Source organism: Microcebus murinus, chromosome X (genome assembly GCF_040939455.1).
Source record: "Microcebus murinus isolate Inina chromosome X, M.murinus_Inina_mat1.0, whole genome shotgun sequence".
In the NCBI taxonomy this organism is placed as follows: domain Eukaryota; kingdom Metazoa; phylum Chordata; class Mammalia; order Primates; family Cheirogaleidae; genus Microcebus; species Microcebus murinus.
This window is the reverse complement of record NC_134136.1, coordinates 41,771,153-41,798,581: the sequence shown is the minus strand read 5'-3', so window position 1 is coordinate 41,798,581 and position 27,429 is coordinate 41,771,153. Positions and strand designations below refer to the sequence as shown.

Genomic DNA, 27,429 nt, shown 5'->3' with positions numbered 1-27,429 from the left:
GAGAAATGAAATGAAAATTTAAAGCAATTATTTGGATGATTCACTACCATAAAATATGGTTTAAGAAAAAATAGAGTATGCAGATATTTATTATCTACATTATTGTCTAGACAATGTAAATATCCTGAGAGAGTGGTTCAGGTTTTCACACTGGCAGGTCAGAAGCTCACCTGTGGCTGTTCAATTTACTATTTATATCATAGGACTAATAACATTTCATCATGGTTTTAATTTCTCTTTCATTATTTCTCATCACTATCATCAAATGTTGAATAAGGCCTTATAACAAGGTTTTGAAGATACCAGGTAAAATACATAGTTTCTGTCTTTTTGTAGCATATTTATGGAGACAAGGTAAATGTATAAAAATATACTGATCATTAGCAGTACAAAAATTGCCAATCAAGTGGTGTAAATGTAAGAGCTATAGTAGCCCTTGACTCTAGGTTCAATTGAAATTCTGGCCACCTTCTTTAAAAGGAGTAACAAAGGCAATTGAGCAAAAGATTTTGGGGAGCCAAATACAAATATTTTGTTGCTCCTGGAAAATAGTTGAAAGGACATAGCTGTATGAGAATGAGTCACTGGTGTTTTCTTTGTATTTTAGTATCTGAAAGAAATATTATTAGGTGACACCATAGAATGTCCATCTCTTTAGTAAATTCATTGACTTTAAAAGTAAACTGTACTTTGTCATTTATTCTCTTTTCTAATCTTTAAAAAGTATATTCACTTCCTTTTATCTGTTTTTATTCTCATTGATTTTTATGGTTCTGGTGTTTGATAAGTTTCTTTCATAAGTTTAATACAAGGCTTCATAATTTGCTTTCACTGTTTTTCCTCATTTTATTGCAACTGCTTGACACTTACAATGCTATTGGACTACTTCAGTATGAATTCTATCATCTTATACTTCAGAATTTCCTCAACATTTTGGGGCTTATAATTTACATTCTCTGGGGAGGACACGAGACCTCATCTTTGGAGTTTCTGGGGAAGGGAGAACCTGTGCCCTTTGTCACATGTTGTTTCATAAAGGATCTAGGTCCCTACCTGCCTGAATATCAATCCCATTCCTTCAAGTTTTCTCCTCCATTCCCCAGTTTCTAGCTTAGAACTTAAATCGGCTTTTCTTTACCACACCCCCAAACTTACCTCAGTCCCTACCTATTCCTCTTTCTGTCAAGGATTCCCAGATACATATTTGATTTTTACTGACACTTTGTGGATACTTTCATGCAATTTAATGACTTTTCATGCCCTAACTGCCTGTTAGATTATTTCTCCCTTCAGGATTTGATATCTCAGACAAAGAAATATGTCATAGGAGCACAGAGTGAATTTAGACAAAATGTTGTGATAGTGAATCAAAATAAGTTAAAATTCTGAAGTGACTTCTCACCACCCAAATTGGTTGTTAGTGTGACATAAAATATGGCATTTTACTCCTAATAAGAGAGCTGGTTTGCATTTTGCATTGTTGTAGTTCAACAAATGTTTGTGTATGTGTCAAAAAGGCATTGGTTTAAAAGAAACCCTGTGCACTGTCATCTCACTAGGTGCACAGAGCCAATTAAAATGAGTTTTACAAGTAGCTGTAATATGTGTGCCTATTATGCCTATTATTTTTCATATGTGGGTAGAAGAATGAAAATGTGAAATTTTATCCAAATTAAAAGAGGATATATAGATGGAAAAGTAGGGGTAGTTTAAGATTGATCTGAAAAAGAAATCAAAGTAGCATATGGTTATTGAGTGATCAGAATTAAACTTTTAAATCAGAATTATCAATCAGAATTATTTAACCAGAACTAAAACTGTTGAAACTCTTTAATCAGAATTAAACTTATTATTAAACACTTCATAGATATTTTTGAAGGGTTCCATTATTGTCTTGGATAAAAGGAATGAGAAGTTGAGTGGCTTATTCAAAATTTCATCAGAATTTAGTAAATAATGGTAACATGCTTGCAGCAGTAGTACCAACAAATATTTTGTGACCTGACTGACATTCATGCTGCATGCCTGAGACTCTCATTCTAAACATTAGCTACAATTTTTGTCTGGGATGCCCTTGATGACACTAACGATAAAGTAATTGTTTTAAAAAGTAATAGCTCTAGCACTTCTAAAATAATTAATGTAAAACAATTTCTCGAAACATTATAATAGTTATCTCTGCTAAGTTGTGTGCTAACTATGAAGATATAAAGGCAAAAGTATTGAAGCTGTGAAGAAGATGCATAGATCCAAGCAAAAATGAGGACAAACAAAACAAATATTATAGATATTAGAAAAGAAATGCATTATTAATCCTATAGCTGTATACCTTAAAAATTATATCTAAATTTTTAGAGCATGTAAATACATTTAAAGTCTTCAATAATCTGTGTATCATAGAGATCAGAAAGACTTGAATGATTTTAAGGCATCCTATTATACATAGCACTCAGCATTTTTTTCTTGCTTCTATTCATTTTGTTTATTTGTTTATTCACCCTGTCCTTGGATAATGTTTTTATTTCTCCATTTATTTATTTATTTATTTATTTATTTATTTATTTATTTATTTATTGTGTGAAGATATATATATTTAGAATTAGCCAGCTGGACTCGGTTTAGATGATCCCAATTTTGTTGGCAACGTCCAAAGCATCATAATCAGGAGCGAGGTGAACATAATGCCTTCTTCTCTCCATCAGGCCTGATCAGGTTGTTGACCTTGGCCACATCAATGTCATAGAGCTTCTTCACAGCATGTTCGATCTGGTGCTTATTGGCTTTGACATCCACAATGAACACAAGTGTGTTGTTGTCTTCTATCTTCTTCATGGCAGACTCAGTGGTCAAGGGGAACTTGATGATGGCATAATGGTCAAGCTTGTTTCTTCTGGGGGCACTCTTCCAAGGATATCCGGCTGCCTCCGGAGGAGCCGCAGTGTCTTTGGCCGCCATAAGGTGGGTGATGTACGGATCTTTTTTTGTGTGTGTGTGTGGCTGTGGACGCCTATTAGCACTGCCTTCTTGGCCTTCAAAGCCTTTGCTTTGGCTTCGGCTTTGAGAGGGGCAGGAGCTTCCTTCTTTGCCTTTGGCGCCATCTTGTGAAAAGCTCTCCTTTTTTTAAAAAAGTGACTTTACTGAGCTATAATCCACATACCATATAATTCACCCATTTAAAATGTACAGTTCAGTGGTTTTTTGTGGTATATTCAGAGTTGTGCAACCATCACTACAATCAATTCTAGAATCTTTTTATCACCCCAAAAGAAACCTTATACCCCTTAGCCATCACCCTTCATTTCCTCCATCCTCCTTCCTAGAAAACAACTAGTATTTTTTCTATCTATATTTATGCATTCTGGACATTTCCTATAAATGGAAACATGCAATATGTTGTCATTTGTGACTGGCTTCTTTTACTTAGTACACTGTTTTTTTCAGGTTCACTCATGTAGCATGTATCACTGCATCATTCCTTCTTATGTATGAATAATATTTGTATGAATGTACCATATTTTGTTTATCCATTCATTGCTTGATAGACAATTTTTTTTCAGTTTTGTAAGAATTTAATGTGTAAACACAGAAAAATAAACATAGCAACCAAATAGTTTTGCTTGTTACAGCAATTTTAAAGACACTTCCCAGTACATTTTATATATATATATATGAATCTATAAGGCTATCTCTACAAAGTAACATTTAGCTTCCTGTAGAATAACTTCACAGTCTCAGATTTTAAGCCAGGATAATAAGATTCATGCTGGTAAAGCAATCTGTAGATACTGCCTGTTGTCACAATTAGTATACTTTAAAATTGTAAAAAGGTATTCCAAAGGGGGGAAGAATGTGCTTAAAGGAGATGGCTGGGGCTTCCCAGAGTAAATCCTTGCCCAAAGGGGCTGCCCTACTATGTGCAAGATTAAAATGGTCAGACAAATTAAAAGCTAGGAAAAGAAATACCTTTACCTTCAGTGTATTTGCCTGATTCAAGTGGTTATCCCCAAAGGAAATAAAACAGTAGAGGTGAGATTTCTAAGAACTATATGGCATTTATTTGCCTTTGGTACTAAAGTGAGAGAATAAAACATCTATGGTTAATTATCAATCTCAAATGACAACTTTATAGGAGGTTTCTATTCTAAGTATAGTAGATTGATTCTTTAAAGTAGTAGACTTATTCATGTATAAGATGGGTCCTCACACTCATCTTGAATTATTTGAGGAAGTATTGCCATTGAAAGTGGTCTTTTCCCTGAGAATGTCATGTTATAAAACGGCACAAGACAATACAGATTATCTCCAATTTTCCCCACAAATAACAAGATGGGAAAATCAGATTACAATATATTTTGTGAGGAAAACATGTTTGTTTCTCAAAAGTGTATTTTCAGTTACTTTCCAAACTACAGTTTTTTAGTTTGGAAAGTTTTTTAATTTAAATTAAGAAATGATTGTTTCTGTAAGACAATGAATACATATGGTAAATTTTGGTTGGTGTTTAAACAATTTTTATAAGAAATTGTTTACAAGTGGAGAAACTAATGCACAGAAACTTAACCAATCTCAGTTTCAAGGTTGAGTTTAATAGTACAAGTAGAAATAGAGTCTAGGACTCTGATTCCCAGGTTAGAGGGTCATGAGTGAAATCTTCCCAAAGGGGAAAAATAAAATTTCTTATTCTGGTGGATAATATTAACACATAATTTTTGAAATATATAATATGAATTTCCTTGAAAATCTTTGGCATTTTTGAAAGTCTTTGTAGGCTGAGGTTTTTAGGTATTTTTCCCCCAAAATATAAAAAGGCAGGGGAGCTAGCTTTTAAGTGAAACAAAAAAGATTACTCTTAAGTTCAAAATTACCTGAGTTTATTCTACATGATTATATAAATCAATTGTACAGCTTATGAGTACTCTGAAATAGAGGCTGCTACACCTCATAGAGTTCACACACATGCATTCTGCAATGATATTTATATGACCAGAACCTATTCCACTTATTCTATACTTATGTGAAGTACAAAAATAAGATGTCTCAGCCTAATTTTTCATAAGCCCAACTATCTGAAGAACTCAAACTTATTACAGTGGGATCATTAACTCATATACTGTATGGTACTAAGTTAGCCCCAAATTCAAGTATTTATAATATTCATCTCACATGAATGTTTCTTTGTACTGGCTGAGATGTGAGCTGTGAAATTTATATAGCTCAGTTAGACCTTCATATATCTTTTACTATACCTTTCAATATCTTGTTTTTCTTCTGGTGTTTCAATAAAATAAGGCATTCTTTTCATTGTTACTCTCAACTCCTGTTTCAAGGCCAGTACATAATCTTCACTTTCTCCTGTTTTCAGTGGCACTGGCTTATAATCTGTAACAGGAAACAGTGGGGGTGGTTTCAATACTACATCAGGTAATTTATCTCCTCTGCTAAATCCAACGGCCTCAATATTGAAGGTATAAGCAGCACGTCCTCTTCCTTTATTCCCAGCCATCGGAACTAGTTACACTGCTATCAGTAAGACCATCTATTCGCTTCTAACTCACTGCAAACAGTCGCAGAAAGTACAAACTAGTTAAGATCTGCTCACTTAGTCTTGTGGCCTGGGCACGCTCAGATTGATAGACAATTTTGTTAATTTGGTTACTTGTCTTTTTATTGTTGAGTTGAAATAATTATCCATATTCTGGATAATAGACCCTTATAAGACATATGATTTGCATTGTTTATCCCATTCATTAGGTTGGCATTTCATTTTCTTGATGGTGTCCTTTGAAACACAAATGTTTTTAATTTGGATGATGCGGGGAGTTAGCTACTCTCCCAGCAAAACAGGTCCCAAGGCAGGATCATCGCAAGAGATTTGGAAATAATAGGAAATAAAGAAAATTTATTGAGGCTTGTTTCATGCTCTGGCATATGGTCTATCTTAAAGAATGTTACTATGTGCTTGAGAAAAATGTATATTATGTTGTGGTTGGGTTAAGTGTTCTTATAGAGCTTGTTATGTCTAGTTGTATTATAGTATTGTTAAACTTTTCTATTTCTTTGTTATTCTTTTGCCTAGTTGTTCCATACATTACTGGAATGAGGTATTGAAGTTTTCAACTATTATTGTCAGATTGTCTAATTCTCCCACACATCTGTTAGTTTTTGCTTCATATATTTGAAGGCTCTGTTTTCTAGTGTATGTATGTTTAAAATTGCTATATATTCCTGCTGTATTGATGCTTTTATCATTTAAAAAATTCCTCTTTATCTCTAGCAACATTTTAGATTTCCATTTTGACTGATATTAGTAACGTTACTGCAGCTTTCTTATGGCTGATATTTGAATGATTTATCTTTTTCTCTCCTCATCTTCAACCTATTTGTATCTTGGAAAATAGAGTATGTCTTCTGTAGATAGCATATAGTTACATTTCTTTTTAATGCAGCCTGGCAATCTCTGCCTTTTGATTACACTGGCTAATACAGTCACATTTAATGTTATTAATGATATAATTGGATTTATTTTTTACATTTTACTTTTAGTTTTTGTTTTTATATGCTCTATGATTTTTCTCTCTGTTCTTCCTTTGTAGATTTTATAAGTGAATACTTTCTAATGTAACAGTTTAATTTCTTTATTAATTTTTTAAACTATATTTTTGAGTTTTTTAGTTGTTACTTTAAGATTTATCATATACATCTTAACTTAAAATAATCTACTTCAGATGTATTCTAACTTAATTCCAGTGAGATACAGAAACTTTACTGCTGTCTAGCTCTCTTCTCTTTCTTTGCTATTATTGTTATACATATTATATCTACTTTTGTTATAAAAGGAATATCTTGTCATTATCACTTTATATGAAATTCTATATCTTTTAAGTAAGCTGAGAGGATAAAGAAAATAAATATATATTTATGGATTGTTGTCTTAATTTTTTTTAAGGGATGAGATCTTGCTATGTTGGTCAGGCTGGAGTTGAAGCCATGGGCTCAAGCAATCCTCCTGCCTTAGCCTCCCAAGTAGCTGGGACTACAGGCATGCCACCATGCCCAGCTTAACATTTTGATTGTAAATATATTACATTTTTATGTTATGTGGCCAAAAATATACTTATATGCACATCATTTGATACAATTGATTTTCATATCAGTTAAGAAAAGAAAGGACAAGAAATATGCAATTATAATGTCTTTTATACCTACATACACAATTACCTTTACCAGTACTCTCTGCTTTTTTGTGAGAATTTGAGTTACTTTCTGGGGTCTCTTGCTTTCAGCCTGAATAATTTCCTCTGGTGTTTTTTATAAGATAGTTCTGATAGCAAGAAATTCAGTTTTTCTTTTTCTGGGTATGTCTTTATTTTCTCTTTGTATTTGAAAGATACTTTTTATTGAATACCATATTCTTGGTTGACAAGTGTTTCTTTTTTATCACTTTAAATATATTATTTAAATATATAAATCTTTTTTTAGCACATTTTTTAGCACTTTAAATATATTATCCTACTGCCTTTCTGCTTCCATTGATTCTGATGAGAAGATAAATATTAATTACATTAAGGCTCTCTTTTACATGATGAGTCATTTTTTCTCTTTGATTTCAAGGTGTCCCCCCTGTTCTGACTTTCAACAATTTTTAGTATGATGTTTCTTGGTATAGATTTCTTTGTGTTTATACTATTGGAGTTTGGTAAGCTTCATGAATCTGTAAATTAATGTTTTTTTATATCAAATTGCGGGAGTTTTTGGTCATTACTTATTTGAATATATTTGTTCCTTCTCTTTCTCTTCTTCTGGTATTCCTTTTACAGATACATTGGTTTGTTTAATGGTGTCCACACAATTCTATGATGCTTTGTTCATTTTTTTCATTCTATTTTCTCTGTTCTATGTATTGCATAATCTCTATTGATCTATATTTAAGTTTGCTTATTTTTTCTTTTGCCAGTTAAAATCTGTTGTTGGGTCACTCTAGTGAAATTTCCATTTTTGTTATTATATTTTTCATCACCTAAATTTTCATTGTTTCTTTTTTTTTTTTTTTTTTTTTTGAGACAGAGTCTCGCTTTGTTGCCCAGGCTAGAGTGAGTGCCGTGACGTCCTAGCTCACAGCAACCTCAAACTCCTGGGCTCGAGTGATCCTTCTGCCTCAGCCTCCCGAGTAGCTGGGACTACAGGCATGCGCCACCATGCCCGGCTAATTTTTTATATATATATATCAGTTGGCCAATTAATTTCTTTCTATTTATAGTAGAGACAGGGTCTCGCTCTTGCTCAGGCTGGTTTTTAACTCCTGACCTTGAGCAATCCGCCCGCCTCGGCCTCCCAAGAGCTAGGATTACAGGCGTGAGCCACAGCGCCCGGCCTCATTGTTTCTTTTTTATAATCTCTCTTTATTGATATTCTCCAATTGATAAAACATTGTCATACTAGTCTTTTTTTACTTCCATAAGCATCATTTCCTTTAGTATTTTAATGTATATATAATGACTGCATTGAAGCCTTTGTCTGATAAATCCTAAATCCAGGCCCTCACATAGGAGGTCTATGTTTCTTGGTTTTTCTCCCTTTGAGTGTGTCATACATTCTTCTCTCTTTGCATGTCTCATAATTTTTTGTTGAATGCTGGTTATCTTGGGTAATGTATTATATCAAATATTAACTATGATTCTTTTCTTTCCTCTCAGGAAATTATTATTGCTATTGTTTGCTTGTTTCTTATTTAATTACTTGGATAGAGTATTTTAATGATGTCTATTGCCTCTTCATGTGAAGTCTTTGTTGTCACTCCTCATAGGGCAAAACCTTTGGCATGCACACAGTCATTATGGGATGATAGTTGTTTTAGCCCCGTTTCTTTGACTGATCTCTATTTTTAGCTATCTGACTCATTTGGTATCACATACAGCTATTAGCCTCTACTAGTTCCAACCTGATTGCTCTACTGTTGTTCATAATGTCCTGGGGTATAAATTGCTCTACAATCTGATCCAATTAAGTTTACACAGGGATGGTTTTTGAGGTTTGTTATGACACTAGAAGGGCTCTTTCTATCTGTCTGTTTCCATAGCTCTCTCCCATGAACTAGTTGCCCTCTGGTTGAGCTTGTTACTCTTAACGAAGAGGAGCTATTAGTTTTTAGAATGTCCTTGAGCCTGAACTTCCTCACACTCTGTTTAAATAAAGTCAGTTCTTTTGTGCAGAACTTTGGAATTCCCTTTCCTTATTAACTGCTTCTTCTTCTGCACAAATTTTCTGAGCCACTAGTCCAGTTGCTAACTAGAGTAAAGAGTCTCTGGTCTTCTAGACTTGCCTCACTCACTGTGAAACTTCTGTCCTAGCAGGCTGGGGTGATGGCAGCTGAGGCCCCAACATTTCTTATTCTGTTTCTCCTGGAAGATGGGGGAAGAGAGGAGCCTCTGATATTTTGGCTTCACTCTCTAGGAATTTAGCCTCTACAAGATAGATTTAGAGATGGGGAAAAATGTTGGTGACCAGCCCTTCCTGATGCAGTACCCTATTCTTTAATTAGGAGCTGAGGGAAAAAAACAGCATTATCTACTTAGCCACACAAGCTCAGATTTAAACTTCTGTTAAGCTAAGGTAGGGGCAGTGGGAGAGAGCAGTTCACTTCCCAAAGGTAACACAGTTTTATTCTTACTTACCAGGTTTTAATAGATTTTCCTGAATAAATATTTCTTCATTTGCTATAGGCCCAAAGACAATTTCCAGAGATTTTAGTTTTGTGTGCATGTGTGTATGTGTGTGTGTGTGCATGTGTAATAGATTTAACCAGTTATTCTTATTTCAAGAAATAATTCATATTTCATACCAGAAGAGGAACTTTTATTTTTCCTTTTTTCTTAAATAATCTGTCATCTGGTTGTTATATATCTACAACCGCATACAAATATGTCTAATATTTATCACTGTAGAAAAAGATAGATGGATAAAGGCTAGTATAATAACCATTTTTATATCATAAGCATTTTACCTTTGACATTAGCAATGTGATAATATTTTTTTCTTCAAGAATTTGCATTACTTAACATTGTTCTTTGTCCTTCAACTTTTAGAATATTATTGTGACATGTTTTGATTTCCCAACTACATTCAAACAGTTAGATAAAAATTTATATAGAAGTACAGGAAATCAATAATATACCAAAGTTAGTTTTAGCAATTGTCTCATGGGAAGAGGTTAAAATAATATGTACGGGTTCTAAGGAATTGGCAAACATAATGTTTTGAATTATTAATATAATTAAATTTATTATTTAGCTAATGAAACATAACAAATTTCCTACCTTCTATGAAACAAGTAAACTAGCAATTGGGCTAAGGGCTTTTGCACAATTTTTGGTTTTTTTTCTTTAAACATCTGTAATCCACAATCCAGACTTTTTCTGATTCAGGCTGAACTTTCAAAGAGTATGTGTTAAATTCCAGTTCTTTCACTTAATTTTCAAATACGGTTGGGTTTCATAACCTCTCTCAGCCATGGTTTCCTTAGCTGCTAATGAGGATAAATAATAGCTGTACTTCCTTATAAGGTTGTTGCAGGGACTTGATAAAATGATGCAAATGAAAACTTTTATGAAGTGATATACAAATATTAGTGACTTAGAATATATCCTTACAAGAAAAGCAGTTTATTTTATAAACTGCACACAGAACAAAATACACTGTATTATGTTTCAATAAATAATAGCTCTCATAATAGAATTCTGATTTTGTTTTTAAAATTTAGGAAAACTTAAGTCAGTAGCTTGAAGGCATAAAAAAGGGAAGGTTTCTTTAATTGTAGCAATTACTATTATTAATAATAGTTACAGATTGCCTGAGAAAGAGAAAAGCAAATTAAAATATTTAATATGCCTGGTCCTCCATAGATATTTTTTCCTTTATCCTCTGCTTTAAAAAAATAAATTGTACAGACAAAAGAATATTATTTCCACTCTTTTTCTTTTCTATTTCTTGCTTTGTGCTTCTACATTTTCTGACTAGCTACAGCATATATTTCAATATTTATAATTTATATTTAATCAAAGTTACATTAATTTCCCAGAAACTACTTTTCCATCTTTATTAGCACAAATATTATAAAGAAGGAAAAGAGCCTGTTTAAAAACTTCAATTGTCCTTTAAACTTAAAAAAATTATTCTTTGCCCTTAAGATCTTTTATTCATATTTTATAGAGTTTGCCACACAGAATAGGAAATGTGTTTATAAAAAATATACATAAATTAGAATATACCAAAGTACAATTGAGTAATATTGGAAATAAAATTTAAATGAGTCTTTACTCATATGAAATTAAGATTACTTTTATCCCAGGCATATAAATGAATATCTCAAATTTGAAGTTCAGCAAGATATCAATGTTTAGAGGATGTTTTGACACATTAAAAACAATGCCAGTATTATAACCCAGAGTAGTCTCATTTTATAGATGAGCTGTAATTCTCTGTTTTTCTTCATTATTTTTTTTGTAAACTAAACTGAATTATCACAGGTTTTTATGTAGACTCCAGAATTTGTTATAAGGTAGCCCAGAGACTTGTTAGAAGATTATGATATAAACAAATCACACACACACACACACACACACACACACACACTGTGGAGTATTACTTAGCCATGAAGAAGGATGCATTAAGGCCTTTTGCAACAATTTGTAAGCAGGAGGGAGAGGGGAAAAGGGGGTAGGCGAAAACCTACCTAATAGGTACAATAAAAGCTATCTGGGTGATAGGAACACTTGTAGCCCTGACTCAAACATAACAAAATTGATATATGTAACCAAAAACATTTGTACCCCATATTTTGAAATAAAAAAAAAAAAAAGAAATAAAGATAATGGAATTATACATTAGAGTAGTTAAATTCTTCAAGCAAGGCTATATTGTTAATAATTTTTGAAAGATAAATTCAAACCTAAGTCCTTTTTTTGCATTAATATGAAATTTTTCAGGAAAACATATCAAGTATATCAAAAATCATAAGATAGTCATATCATATATTATCTACCTTTAAGCTAAATATAAGCAATTGCATCTTTATGTTATCAAACCAACAGACTCCTAAGAACCTTACTCTGAGAATCCAGTTCAAAAGTTTTATCTTAAAAAGGTTTTCTTCCTTTCTATTAATTTTTCATCTTCATCAAATGATTACAGCCTTTTTCTTGGTTTCCTTGTTGAAAACTTTGATTGGATAACAGCTTCCCACATTATAAAATTCAATACAGCACATATTTTTGTTTGTTACAGACATACTATAAAGATGGAGTTAGTATTGTTTCATTTTAAGGCAAGAAGCCTAGAGGAGATAGAAAACAGGATACTAAATGCCACCACTACCATGACAGCAAAAAAAAAAAAAAATTGACAAAATTCAGCACCCTTTCGTGATAAAAACCCTCAACAAAATAGAATTAGAAGGAATATATCTCAAGAATATAAAAGTCATATATAACAAACCCACAGCCAACATCATACTAAATGGGGAAAAGTTGAAAGCATTCCTCCTAAGAACTGGAACAAGACCAGGGTACCCACTGTCACCACTTCTATTCAACACAGTGTTGGAAGTCCTAGCCAGAACAACCAGGCAATAAAAAGAAATAAAGTGTATCCAAATCAGGAAAGAAGAGGGCAAACTATCACTTTTTGCTGATGATATGATCTTATAATCTAGAAAACCCCAAGGACTCCACCATGGGACTCTTGGAACTGATGAATAAATTCAGCAAAGGCTCATCTTATAATTCCATAATCTTTAGAATGGAAATAATAAAACTTGCTTCAAGGGTTGTTGAGAGGAATCAATGAAATGATTGAATTGCTTCATAAACTGTAGGTTGCGATGTAAATGTTATTTTGTGTAATAATTATCAAACTATGGATAGATTATAATATAGGCAATACTTTGTGACACATCCTAGGACAATCCATATTGAAGCAAAGTCCTTTTGATAATAGATCTATTTTTGCTTGCTGTTAGACTAGGGAACATCAAAAATGAAGACATTAATTGTACATAAGATAAAATAAGGCAAAAGAGCATAATTGAGGTAATATGCAGATAAGACACAAAGTTACCTATTAAGATGATCCGTGGATGTCATGGATTCACCTCAGTTCTTTGGCGATCTTTTTAAGAGTACTTTTAAACATCAGTGAAATAATAACATAAATAAAGTCCAGAAAAGACTATGACAGAGATTTACTGCTTTGGACATTATAAATGGGCATTAGAAAGAAACTATTTGTAGAGATAGAAAGGAATAAGGTCCAGTTAAGTAATGTAGTTGTTTACATCCTCCTATTGAGTAAAATATAAATGTAGAGTTAAATATATAACTATGTTAATAAAGTTAATGCTCAGTAGAAATTATAAGCCTCTCTGCATGATAAGTCTAGTTGGAACTTGCAATATTAAAGTTATTGCTCCAGATGTTAGTAGAAACAAAGCTGAGAAATTAATTTTTTTAGTGTTAAACAGTGCTTATTTTTGTAAAAAGAAAAAAAAAGTGTGTTAGTATTTTGTAAAAAAAGGCCAATGTACATGTAATTAGTTCAAAAACTTATAAAATTTGTTCTTTTAAGGATCTTCATTTAGTTGGGAAAGTAGAAAGAGAAAACTAAACCCTGGGAAGATGAAGTACTTGCCCAAAATCACACAGCTAACTTGCTCCAGACCTGGGAGTAGAACCCAGGCACTTTCCTTTTGGTCCATTGCCCTTTTTCTTATACTATGGTGCCTTACTTATCCAGATGAAATAACAGAAAAAAGAGTGTAATGTATCAGATATTGTAACTATCTGCAAAATATGCATGTTCCTTCAAACATTTTATTAGGAAACTAAGAGTTACTTTATTCATTTCTTTCTGAAATAATGAATCTCATGTTCTTTAGATCATTGTCCAATATGATAGCCAATAGCTGCATGTGATTATTAAAATTACAATTGAAATGAACTGAAATGATAAGTTCCTTGATAGCACTGGCTACATTTCAAGTGATTAATAGCTACATGTAGCTAATGGCTAGTGTATGGACAGCACAGATACAGAACACTTCAATCATTGCAGGAAGTTCTACTTGACAGTGCTATTCTAGACCCTCTGTTGGAGGATCAAGAAGGGACTAACAGAGCTAGCCTTATCCAGTTGATTACAGCTACTGCTACCACTACCATTATTGTCTTACAGTTCTTAACCTTTAGATACCTTTATTTCCAATTCTTCTAAAAACTCTGTAATGCTGGTGCTCCTAAATCTATTTTAAAAGTGGAAGAAAATCAACAACTGTTTAGCATCAAACAACTATCATGAAGGTGAAATGTACTCTTTTATTGAGAGCCTTGCTTTGTTGCTCAGGCTAGAATGCAGTAGCACAAACATAGCTTACTGCAACCTCAAACACCTTGGTTCAAGCAATCCTCCTGTCTCAGTCTTCTAAGTAGCTGGAATTACTGGTGTGCACCACCCCCATGCCTGGCTATGAAGCTAAAATTTAAATGTAGGTCTCTATCTGGCCAGATGTTTCAAAGTCTTGGTTTCCTTATATTTCTATGGCAATAATAACAGTATTATGTCATGCAGTTTTGTTGAGGATTATATAGCTTAAATGTAATGTATGTTTTATTCCCGGTATCAAAATGTGTAGTTAATGGCAGTGATGGTTAATGACTTGTAATGGTAACCTATGACCCTTTTTCTAGGATTTAAAACTGTAAGAGTTAAAATGTCTTAATCCAAAAGAATAATGATAGCAGCCTACATTTTGTTGCATTTGAAATTTTTCAAAAAGTAATTACATATGATATCTTCCTTTGATTCTTATAACAGATAAGGAAATTTAATGTTTAGGGAGATTAAATAACTTGCATGTTACTTATAAGTTGTAAATATGGACCTAAATCCAATTCTTCTGAAGCCTAGTTGTACTTTCACAATGCTGAAGTGATACTAATGGTAGAATTTTAGGCAGTATGGTAAACAAAGAAATTACTTTTGGTATACATATATAAGGCCAAACCTTGAATCAACTGCTGTTTTCTTACTTTATGTGGATTGGGTATGAATAGAAAAATTGAATCCGTCAAGTTCAGGATTTCTGAGGCTCAATTGTAGTAAGAAAATCAGATTTAAATTCTTTTATAATAAATTTTTAATTTTTTCTTTTTCTCTAACAAAATAAGTGCTTTCCAGAAATACCTTCTACATAAAGGTGAAATATAATTTATTCACTATTATTATTTGAAAGGTCATTTTATACATGCAAATTCTCAAGTTGTTCTTTGCCACCTGACACATCTTGATTCTCCATAGATTTCTCCCTGTCTTCATTTACTAAATTATAAAAGGCAAACGCATGGTTTATGTAACATTTCAAAGTTATCAGAGGAAATTGTCATGCATGTTTGTAGCAACCAATGCAGTCGTATCAACAAAGAAGGGTGATTTCTGATCAAGGGCCTAAAGAAGATTTTTAATGTCATAGCTCAAACAAACAATAAAAAACAGGATATACTGCTTTACTAAAAGCCATAGAAGGCCTATTCTCTCACATGCCATTGAGAGCTACAAATGAAATTCCTTTCATAAATGTTAATCACCCACTGCAATTGATGCCAGTACTTGGCCCGGTATTTGACTTCTTTCTGTTGTCAGTTACAAGCCCACATTATCAACTTTTAAACACATACTGGGAAACACTGTGAGAGTTATTCCCAGTACTGCCATTACATACAAAGGGATTCTGGTGACTTCAACTTTTACATATATTGAACTCCTTTTGAACTTTTATATTAATGAATAGTATGAAGTAATTGCAGATTGATGATTTTGAAAAATATGTGAAGGTGTTTGAAGGTCCTAGTAAGCTTGGAACATGAGTTAAGTTTTACTGTAAATATAATTTAGTTGGCAGCATTTCACTGGAAGATAATTTGGTTCTGTGGCTGCCAAGAGAGAATACACTGAATGATTCTGGAGACAAAACAAAACACATGCACACACAACACACACACACACAAATACACCACAAACAAACAGTTTGTCAGAAACAGTGCCAACCATGGTTAGCTGTACTAGCCCAGAAACTGTTTCAAACAGATGGAAATAACACTTGGGAAAAATGGAATCTCTGGTTAGAAAACTAGAGTTATTTTTTTAAATGTATCAAAATATTATACTTCTACTAGCTAATTTTTAGTAAGAACTACAGGAATCCCTGAATCCATATTGATTTTGTGGGTGTCTATATTAACTGTACATACGATAGCTAAATAGAAAACCTTATGTTTGATTTATGTTTTCCATTCCTCCCACACCATCCTGTGCTGTCTATAGCTCTGGCTGGAGTCCCTATGACTTCTTTGGGTGATTATTTCTCCTTACACTAATATTTTGTTATCCAAACAAAGCTAATAATTTAAAACATTAATGACGAGTTCAGAGGGAAAACTCCAGGACATTTCTCTTCTCAAGACATCTTTCCTCACCTTCACCTATTTTAGCCATTGGTGTAATAATCCCAAATAGGATTTTAAAAAAAAAAACAAGAACCTCTGAGGCCAATTGGTAATATTGATAATATTTGTAATAAGAATTAATCTACAGATTAAGTACTGTAATCCAAATGTATATAATTTTGTTTTTCCACATGAAGTCATTTCCTAACAAAATTGTCTTATCTGGCTAATCTAATTTTGTCATTATTATTTCTTTACCTGGAAAAAGCCAGGTTAGTCTAATATGTGAACATGACTAGGCCTATTATTAATCATACCAGATACAATTTTTGAAATATTCCTATTAATGTACAACATCTACACCTAATTTAGATGATCAAAATCTGTTTAAAACTATAAATATTTTCCCAGAATATTTCTTTGCCATCATATGGGTCTGATGCTTTTGAAATTACAGACAGGGTACCATGAAAAATAGCTGTGACATGCTTAATAATTTAGAAACAAAATGCCTTGGATTTCTTTGCAGTGGTATTCAGATTTTATACTACATCTAGATAAAGTAAAACATCAGACAATCTGATTTAGTAACAGTAGTTATTTTTGTTCATTAGAAGGGAAAATTTTTATCTACCATAAGCATTTATTCATTCATTTATGTGAGCCACCAAAATAATCAATTCTATAGAAATCACAAGGCATTTGGATGATACACTTGGGAAGTGTAGCATGTAAGATACCAATGTCCTATGGGATAAAACTTAACTCTATTTGGACTATTAAAAAATATGATTATATTGATGATAAAAATAAATTAATTCAATTTTACTATTTTGCTCTATCAATATATTACCAGTAATATGTGCTATGTATAATATTGTATGACATATATATTATGAACTACCTGATTTTCTAAACTGAGAAAAAAACCTAAGACTTTGGCTTAGTTTTCCATGACCAAAGAAAAATAGCACAATGACATATTAATCTCTCATAAATATCAGAATTATAAAAATTCATTCTTATAAGTTACTGGTCCATGAGTGTGATCATCAGTGATGAGTGTCTATGTATTTGTGTGCATGTGTGTGTGTGTGTGTGTGTGTGAGAGAGAGAGAGAGAGAGAGAGAGAGAGACAGAGATGGAGATAGAGACAAAGAGACAGAGGAAGGAGAGAGAGATACTAGTGCTATTCTTTTTATTTAACAATGAGACATTTGTAAACTCTGGCTATTTTATGTAGCCAACTTTGCCACATATATAAAAAAGGAAAGACGAGAAAAGAAAAGAAAAACTGTTCAGTTCCTAAGACCAATTTTCACCAGACCTTTGATTTTTCCTCTTTTTGTAATTACTGTAACCATTTTTTAAATAACTATATATAAACAGGAAACAGCAATTAAATGTAAGACTCTGACATTTAAAAAAGAAATATTCAATTTAGTGTTTGTTTTGGCCAGCCTAATAACTATGTGACGTGGTGATTGCCTTTTCACATTGAGTCTCCCAGGAGTTCTATATGTTTCTTGTATCTGGATATCTAGATTTCTGGCAAGGCCAGGCATATTTTCCTCCAGTGTTCCAAGAAATAGATTTCCAGTCTTTGTGTATTTTCTTTCTGGAAAGAGTTTCCAGGATGTCTAAAATTCTTATATTTGGTTTCTTTACATAATCCCACATTTCTTGTATGTTTTGTTCTTATCTCTTGCTTCTTGTTCTTTTTCTTCATCTGATTTGTTTAGCACGTAGGCATTATCTTCAGGCTCTGAGAATCTTTCCTCTGCACGATCCATTCTATTCGTAAGACTTTATACTCTGTTTTGCAGTTCTCTGAATGCCTCTTTCATTTCTAGTATTTCTGTTTGGTTCTTATATATAGGGATAACTACGAAACACTGAGAAAAAAAATTGTAGAAGATGTAAACGGATGGGAATTCCTATCATGCTCATGGATTGACAGAGTCAATATTGTTAAAATGTCCATACTACCTAAAGTGATCTACAGAATTAATGTAGTCCCTATTAAAATGCCATCATCATTCTTTACAGATTTAGAAAAAATAATTCTATGCTTCGTATGGAACCAGAGAAGACCTTGTATAGCCAAAGCAATCTTAAGCAAAAGGAATAAATTGGAATGCATCACTCTATCAGACTCCAGTCTTTAGTACAAGGATATAGTAATCAAAGCAGCATGTTACTGGCACAAGAACTGAGATATAGACCTTTGGGCCAGGACTGAGAACCCAGATATAAAACCATTGTTATATTGTCATCTAATCTTTGACAAAGCAGACAAAAATATACATTGGGGAAAAGAATCCTTATTCAATAAATGGTGCTGGGAAAACTGGACAACCACTTGCAGAAGATTGAAACTGAATCCCCACCTCTCACCTCTCACCTCTCACAAAAGTCAACAAACCATGGATAAGAGACTTAAACTTAAGCGTGAAAACTCAAGAATTCTGGGAAAAAAAGTTGGGAAAACTCTTTTAGATATCAGCCTAGGCAAAGAATTTTTTTTAATAGTTAGATTTATCAATTTTTTATTTTTCTGAGTTTTATGTCATGTCTAGAAAGGATTTTGTCATTCAAGATTATAACACAATTCACTTAATTTTTTTTACAAATACATTTAATAGGCAAAGAATTTATGAAGAAGACCCCCAAAGCAATCATAGCAGCAACAAAAATAAATAAATGAGACCTGATTAAAATAAAAGGCTTCTGCATAGCCAAGGAAACTATCATTAGAGAAAATTGACAACCTACAGAATGGGAGAAAATATTTGCTTTCTGCACATCCAATAAAAGGCTGATAATAAGAATCTGCATAGAACTTAAGAAAATCACCAAGAAAAAAATCAAACAACCCCATTAATAAATGGGAAAAGGACATAAAGAGAAACTTTTCAAAAGAAGACAGACTAATGGCCAGTAAACATATAAAAAAGTGCTCACATCTCTAATCATTAGGAAATGCAAATCGAAACCACAAGAAGATATCACTTAACTCCAGTGAGAATGGCTTTTATCAAAATGTCCCAAAACAACAAATGCTGGGATGGATAAGGAGAGATTGGATCACTCTTACACTGATGGTGGGACTATAAATTAGTACAATTTCTGTGGAAAGTAATTTGGAGATACCTCAAAGAGCTAAAAATAGAACTACCATTTGATCTAGCAAACCCACTACTAGGCATCTGCCCAAAGGAAAAAAATACATTCTATAAAAAAGACATCTGCACTCGAATGTTTATGGCAGCACAATTCACAATTGCAAAGATGTAGAAACAACCCAAGTGCCCATCTATGCATAAGTAGATTAATAAAATGTGGTATATGTATACCATGGACTACTACTCAACTATAAAAAACAGTGGTGAACTACACTTCTTATATTATCCTGGATAGAGCTTGAGCTCATCCTTCGAAGTGAGGTATCACAAGAATAGAAAAGCATGCACCACATATACTTGCCATCAAATTGGTACTAAGTGAGCAATACTAAGGTGCTCACATGGTAGTAATATTCAAGGAGTTCTGGTCAAGTTGCTGGGGGGAGGGTAAACTCACAACTAATGGAGGCAGAGCACACTGTGTGAGAAAAGGGCTCACTTGTAGTCCTGGCTTGGGTGAGGCAAAAGCATTGCATGTAACCAAAATGGTTGTACCCCCATAATATCCTGAATTAAAAAAAATAAAAAAGAGAAATATTCAAAAAGTATACCTCTGATGCAAGTAACTACTTGAAAATACTAAGCAATGACTGGCAGTATCCAAGCCACTGTTTTCTTTTGCATATTCCAAAATGAGGACATGGGTAGTTCAGATTCATTATTTAACAAAGTGTACTTATAGCTACGCAACATACACAACCAAAAGTTTTTGTCCTTTAAATTAATTTCATTTATAACATACGTTTTCATTTTGTGTGCCAAGCTAGGAATGAGTAGAGATGCAACTTTTTCTGCCATCACACAATCTTGAACATATTTCAAAATCAGTCTAATTGTTGTGATCCACTACATTTTGATGCTATTTTATTTAGCTTATTAAGTAGGAGAATAAAAAATAAGTTTTACTAATAAGTTCCTAAAATCAATAATCTGATTTCATAGCACTATTTTACAGGAAAGCTTTTGCTGATATTAGACTCTGGTTTATTTGGAATGAATGAACATGTTCTCATTGTCCAGTTGAAATTTCCAATTGCTAGGTTGCAACTATTCAGTTACAGTAAATAAGAATCTTCTGAGAACTACTGGTCCATAGAGCACTCCCATGTACACATCAATTAGGTTTTCTTCTTTATGAAATTATAATGAAATTACTATCAATATCATGCATACCATTGATGTTTATAAAGACATATGCCCCCAGTAAAGAGATCCAGGAGAAAGGGATTTCAATGTCAACTACTGGTCCCTATGCTGCCACTATCAATTCAACAAAAAGTGTCCAGTTCTAAAAAGCTGCAATTGGGAACACCTGGGAAGGTTGAATTCTCGGTATTATTTGCCTAGTTTTGCATGGTAATGCTCTCTGCCAATTCATATAATTATTATCTTTTTTAAATTGGCATTACCTTTTTCTTCCTTAGCCAACAACTCTGTTAAATACATTCCATTTAAATAATTCTGGCTCTCTCACAGCCAGTCAGCCTTGCCACTTGTATTTCCTGTGAGTGGTACTGCTAATTGTCTTTCTTAGCTTTCTATTTATTCAAAATGAAATGAAAGACCAATCTGCTAACATTTCAAAATTCAGCATTGGTGGTATACAGCCTTTCCTAGGGAAGAATTTGAAGTCTGCTGATAAATCAACATAAACTCACAATTCAATCTGCAATTTTGTTCAAAGCAGAGACAAAATGTAGTTCAATGGATTCACATGAACTCTCCCCCACTAATTCCTATAGATTACTTTTTAATGTTTTCTGATTAATCATATTTCAAGCCTATCCAATGTAATCAATAGTCTTTGAGTTTTTATAGCAAATGATATATGCATCTTTTGAAAAAAGTAATTATACTCCTGGAAAAATAATTTTTCATTATTCTCCCATCACAGGCAATTTACAGCTATAATTAGTGACAATTACTCAAGTGAATGGGCTATATGTAACTTTTTGACAGCAACGCAAGTATAAATTCTTTGTAGGAATCCAGGCATCTAAAGACTTAACTCAGCAGCCACATACTTTTGACACATAAATTTGTCTGTGGCCTTCAGCTTCCCCAGTTGTCTAATTCAGAAAATAATCATTAATAAATGGTATATGTTAACTTTTAAAACAATTTACCATGAAAAGATAAAGGGTTGGTTCATAGACTACCATTTGGGAATGACTATGATTTCAAAGGTCTTGCTATGGGGACTATTATATTAAAATAAATTTGATTGGATTAAATATAAAAATATACATAATTTGAAAAGCCAGGAACTACCTACTTGCGTATTTATCAATGTATGCTTTGTAATTTCATCTTGATTTTTTCCCTTTTTCTCGCTCTTTCCTAATCCCTTTTTGTACATTAATTTGCCTCATTGGAACCTGACTAGGATGGTTATATCAAGTTTTAATAATACATATGAGTTACTATTATAACTCATTCGGGGCTCTGAAATTCATTTAGATGCATAAGGCATACAAATACCGAAATTATGAAAATAATCCAAAGGTGAATTATTCCCAATGGAATTAAGTAGTTACTTCAATCAAAACTCAACTCCAATGTCTTATTTATTAATACTACTTTGATGCAAGCTCATCTTGTTTAGAGCATTTGCAGATGATCTTTTGCAACTGCAGAGGACGATGTCATAAACTGTCAGAAGTTAAGAATCTTAGAGACTGGAATAAAGAAGTAGCAAAGTGAATGAAATGTCTATTATTTCAAACTATTATAGTCAAAACCAAATAAATTGAGATTTAAGTGGAAAAGAAGGAGAGAATTCTTTAATCCTATATTCTCAGGTATTCTCAGGAAATAAATTTATCAGTACTAACCATGTTTGGGATTTAGCATATTAAAGCCATTCTAATAAACTGGAGTTTTCAATTAAGAGCAATGGAGATTCCAAGATATAAATTCCACTTAGTGGAGCCAAAAATGTTTTAAGCATCTCTTGGGAAGTAATAATCCTCTTTTGCATGCTGCAATAACAAGATGCTTTTGCAGATTACCTATTAAAATCTTGAAGACATAAATTCGGATTAACTTGGGTGAATTAGACTCTAAATGTGTTATGCATAGAAGAATGATTCCTTTTGTAACAGTGTAGGTGTCACAATATTTTTTAAAGTTAAAAACTTAATTTAAACTCACAGAAACTCAAACATTCTTATATATGAGTAGCAAAACTGTTCAAATCCTTCAATGGATTGTAATATACTGTAAGTGTTCAATAAAAATTTTTGGCAATCCCTCTGTAGGACTTAGAATGCTTTAATGAGTGACTTTTTTTTTTTTTTGAGACAAAGTCTCACTCTGTTGCCCAGGCTATAGTGCAGCGGTGTCAGCCTAGCTCACAGCAACTTCAAACTCCTGGGCTCAAGCGATCCTTCTGCTTCGGTCTCCCGAGTAGCTGGGACTACAGGCATGCACCACCATGCCTGGTTAATTTTTTCTATATATTTTTAACTGTATAGCTAATTTCTTTTTATTTTTAGTAGGGACCGGATCTCGCTCTTGCTCAGGCCAATCTTGAACTCTTGACCTCCTCTTGATCCTCCTGCCTCAGCCTCCCAGAGTGCTAGGATTATAGGCCTGAGCCACCACGCCCAGCTGACATCTATTTTTTTATTGTGGTAAAAAACCACGTAACACAAAATCTGCCCTTAATAAATGCTTGAGTGTGTGGTACACTATTGTTAACTATAAGTATTAATACAAATTGTACAGCAGATCTTTAAAACTTTTTTACTTTCCAGGACTAAAACTGTATACCCATTAAATAGCAACTCTTCATCTCTCCCGCCCCTATCCCCTGGCAGCCATTCTACTTTTAGTTTTTGTTGTTTTATGTTTCTTTTTTTGCTTCTATAAGTTTGACTAAATTAGGTACCTCATAAAAGTGGGCTCATGTATTATTCTTGGGTGGCTGGCTTATTTCACGTAGGATGATGTATGTCTTCAATGTCCATCAATGTTGCAACATGCAACAGGACTTCCTTCTTTTTTAAAGCTGAATATTTTTCCATTGATGTATATGCCACATTTTCTTTACATTCATATATTGATGGACATTTAGGCTGTTTCCACATCTTAGCTATTATAAATAGTGCTGCAATGAACACGATAGTGCAAATATTTCTTTGAGATCCTGATTTCAATTTTTCTGGATCTATATCCAAAAGTGGGATTTCTGGAGCACATGGTAATACTATTTTCCATAGCAGCGGCATAATTTTACATTTCTACCAATAGTGCACTAGGGCTTTAATTTCTCCTTATTGTCACCAACACTTGTTGTTTTCTGTTTTTTTGTTTTTTTTTTTATAATGGCCGTCCTAGCAAGTGTGAAGTGATACATTGTGTGGTTTTGATTTGCATATCCCTGATGATAAATGATGTTAAACATCTTTTCTTATACCTATTGGTCATTTATATATCTTTTTTGAAGAAATGTCTTTTCAAGCCCTTTCTCCATTTTTTAATCAGGCTATTTGTTTCATTACTATTTAGTTGTAGGAGTTCCTTATATACTTTTGTTATTAACCCCTTACCAGATATACGGCTTGCAAATCTTTTCTTCCGTTCCATAGATTGCTTTTTCACTTTGTTATCCAGAAGATTTTTAGTTTGTGTTCCCAACATACTTATTTTTGCTTTTGTTGCCTGTGCTTTGTACTTACTTTTTGTAGCAATTTTTATACTTTTTTTCCCCAAGTGGCTGTACCATTTTATTTTTCTACCTTCAGTTTATGTGGGTTCCAGTTTATTCACATCATTGCCAATACATGTTATTAACTGTCTTTTTATTCCCTTTTTTTTATTTCAGCATATTATGGGGATACAAATGTTTAGGTTACATGTGTTGCCTTTCCCCTTTTGCCCCCCAGAATCAGAGCTTCAAGCATGTCCATCCCCCAGATGGTGCGTATTGCATTATGTATGTATATATATACCCATATATGTATGTATATAACCATCCCCTCCTCCCCTCTCATCTGCCTGATGCCCGATAAATGTTATTCTTATATGTCCACTTAAGTGTTGATCAGTTAATAACAATTTGCTGGTGAGTACATGTGGTGCTTATTTTTCCAGTCTTGGGATACTTCACTTAGTAGAATAGGTTCCAGCTCTATCCAGGAAAATACAAGAGGTGCTATATCACTGTTGTTTCTTATAGCTAAGTAGAACTCCATGGTATACATATACCACATTTTATTAATCCACTCATGTATTGATGGGCACTTGGGTTGTTCCCACATCTTTGCAATTGTGAATTGTGCTGTTATAAACATTCGAGTGCAGGTGTCTTTTTATGGAGTGTCTTTTGTTCTTTTGGGTGGATGCCCAGTAATAGGATTGCTGGATCAAATGGTAGATCTACTTGTATCGCTTTAAGGTATCTCCATACTGCTTTCCACAGAGGTTGAACTAGTTTGCAGTCCCACCAGCAATGTAGGAGTGTTCATATCTCTCTGTATCCACGCCTACTTTATTATTTGGGGACTTGTTAATAAAGGCCATTATCACTGGAGATAAGTGATATCTCATTGTGGTTTTGATTTACATTTCCCTGATGATTAGAGATGTTGAGCATTTTTTCTTATGTTTGTTGGCCATTATTCTGTCTTCTTTTGGAAAGTTTCTGTTCATATCCTTTGCCCACTTTTTGATAGGGTTGTTTGATTTTTCCTTGATAAAACCTGAGTTCTAAATAAATTCTAGTTATCAACCCTTTATCAGATGTGTATCTTGCGAAAATGTTCTCCCATTATGTGAGTTGCCCGTTTGCTCTTGTGACAGTTTCTTTGGCTGTGCAGAAGCTTTTTAATTTGATCAGGTCCCTTTTATTTATTTTTGTTGCCTAGGCAAAGAATTTGTGAAGAAGACCTCAAAGGCAATCACAGCATCAGCAAAAACAAATAAAAGATTTTTATACTTTTGTATGTTTTCATGTTATTAATTAACATCCTTTTCTTTCATCTTCAAAAACTGCCTTTATTGAGCATTTCCTGTAAGGCAGATCTAGTGGTGATGAACTCCTTCAGCTTTTATTTGCTTGGGAAAGTCTTTATTTCTTCCTTATTTCTCAAGGACAGATTTGCTGGGTAAAGTGCTCTTAGTTGGAATGTTTTTTTCTTTCAGCACTTTAAACAAATTATCCCAGTTTATCCTGGCCTGGAAGATTGCTGCAGAGAAATCTGCTGATAGCCATATTAACTCTCTCTTGTGTATAATATGCTTTTTTCTCTTGCCCCTTTGAATTATCACTATTTTTTTGATATTTGTTAGTTTGATTATAATTTGTCTTGGTCAGCTCTTCTTTGTGTTAAATTTGACTGGAGACCACAAGCTTCAGGTACCTGAATGTATCCTTTCTCAGATTTAAGAAGTTTTCAACCATTATTTATTTAAATAGACTTTCTGTCCTTTTTTCTTTGTCTTCTTCTATAACTCTTACTATGCAAAAGTTGCCCTTCTTCATGTTGTCCCATAGATCTCATAAGATTTCCCTATTCTTTTTTATTTATTTTTACTCCTGTGAATGGATGATTTCAAATGATCTGTTTTGAATTTCATTAATTCTTTTTCTGCTTGATCTAGTATGCTATTGAAGCTATCTATTGCATCTTTAATTCAGCTCCAAAATTTCTATTTTTAAAAAATGTTTTCAATCTCTGTTTAGCATCTCATTTTTTCTCATATTGTGTTCCTGATTTCATTAAGTTATTTATCTATGTTGTCATATAATGTGCTGAGCTTCTTTAGAATAATTATACTAAATTCTTTATCAGGCAATTTGTATATTCCCAATTCTTTGGGTTCAGTTACTAGAAGTTTATTGTATTCCTTTGGTGGTGTTATATTTTCCTGATTCTTCATGATCCTTGGATTCTTGTGAAGGTGTCTATGAATTTGAAGGAGTCACCTCTTCCAGACTTTATGGACTGGCTTTGGTTAGGAAAGCTCATCACCAGGGGGGTATCAGGGGAAAGGGACATGCTGTGGTACTAGGTCTTTTGGGTGGGGCACCAAGTCTGGGTGTATACAGTGGCTGTGAGGGGCACTGAGTCTTGTTGACTCCAGCAGAGGGGTCTGTGATATTGGTACCTGCATAAACTGTGTCTTAAGAGCTGTGGGAGATCTGCAGTCGTTGGAAGGGCTGTTGGGATCTTCATCTATGCCTCTGTGTCTAGTGCTTGGGTCTGGGGCTGGTGGCAATGGAGGCCAGATCCAGTTGTATGTACATGCTTCACTCCAGAAGCCATCTGTAGGCATGTCCATGGCAGCAGATGGCAGCTGTAGTATCACACATGATGATGAGGGCTGTGGTCAGAGGCAGGGGTTGGGGCTGACTGTGAGTGCAAACATGGCACTGGGGACTAGCAACTTTCACGTGCACAATTGTAGGGGCCAGCTGTGGGCTGGCAACAGGGGTTAGGTAGTTTGTGTTGTCAGCTACAAGGTTAAATTGAAAATGTGCATGCATGTGCAACTGTGGGAGTCAGGGCTGGCAGTGTGCAGTAGCCTGGTTATAGGGATCAGCCTCAGGTGCAAATGGCAGTGGGGTAGGAGCCTGTGGTGGGGTGTCTCAGGACTGTTTACAGGCACATATACAGTAGCTGTGCTATGTCCTTGGGCCAAAGCACTCATGGATGCAGTAGTGGTAGTGGCCACTAGGATTCACAATCATGCTCTCTGTCCCAGCCCTGGGGAATCACCATTATTGTCCTCATTGTTTTTGATGTAAA

General features: G+C 33.6%; 1 pseudogene; it reads right to left on the bottom strand.

Annotated features, from left to right (window-relative positions):
• Positions 1-2,618: 2,618 nt before the first annotated feature.
• On the bottom strand, positions 2,619-3,104 carry LOC105863817 (large ribosomal subunit protein uL23 pseudogene; annotated as a pseudogene).
• Between the last annotated feature and the right edge of the window lie 24,325 nt (positions 3,105-27,429).